The sequence below is a fragment of the Octopus bimaculoides genome, chromosome 8, assembly GCF_001194135.2.
Source record: "Octopus bimaculoides isolate UCB-OBI-ISO-001 chromosome 8, ASM119413v2, whole genome shotgun sequence".
NCBI classification, from domain to species: domain Eukaryota; kingdom Metazoa; phylum Mollusca; class Cephalopoda; order Octopoda; family Octopodidae; genus Octopus; species Octopus bimaculoides.
The window spans coordinates 87,734,355-87,734,956 of record NC_068988.1 but is presented as its reverse complement, the minus strand read 5'-3'; the positions used below and the strand labels follow the sequence as shown (position 1 = coordinate 87,734,956).

Below are 602 nucleotides of genomic sequence, written 5' to 3'. Positions count from 1 at the left end.
CATCTCCCCTTTCTTTCTTAGTGAACTCGAAATAGCGACCAAGTGTACCTCTTTTAAGGAATATTTGACTGTTATTTCGAATACACACACAATCATATTTATTATTTAAAAAAAAACATACAGGGAGGGAAAAACGCGGGTATGGAAGATAAAAAAAAAACCGCGCTCTCGTTTCCTTGCACCAATCGTATTAAACACACCGTATATAGGTTGTGGTATTAGCATGAAGATGCTGATGATTGCTAGTAGTAGTAGTAGTAGTAGTAGCAGCAGCAGCAGCAGCAACAGCGGTGTTTAGTCACTGATAACAACCACTACCACTATCACCTTTTACTTTCGGTGTTTTTAAGCTTATTTGTCTATAAGTGCGTTACGCATATCTATCTGTATGTGTGTGTGTGTGTGTGTGTGTGTGTGTGTGTGTGAATGGTTAATATTATGTGTATATGAGCGTCTGTATTTGTTTATATATAAATATTATGTATGTGTGTGTATGGTGGTGAGGTTAAATTCTGAATGATAATAATAATAATAATAATAATAATAATAATAATAATAATAATTAAAGGCACACGGCCTGAAATTTTGGTGGGAGAGACTAC

General features: G+C 34.9%; 1 protein-coding gene across 2 annotated transcripts in view; it reads left to right on the top strand.

The window, feature by feature from the left end:
* The window catches only part of LOC106880431 (tetraspanin-18), a 535,121-nt gene that overhangs the window by 379,901 nt on the left and 154,618 nt on the right, over nt 1-602 (top strand). The gene's annotated exons all lie outside the window — the stretch shown is intronic.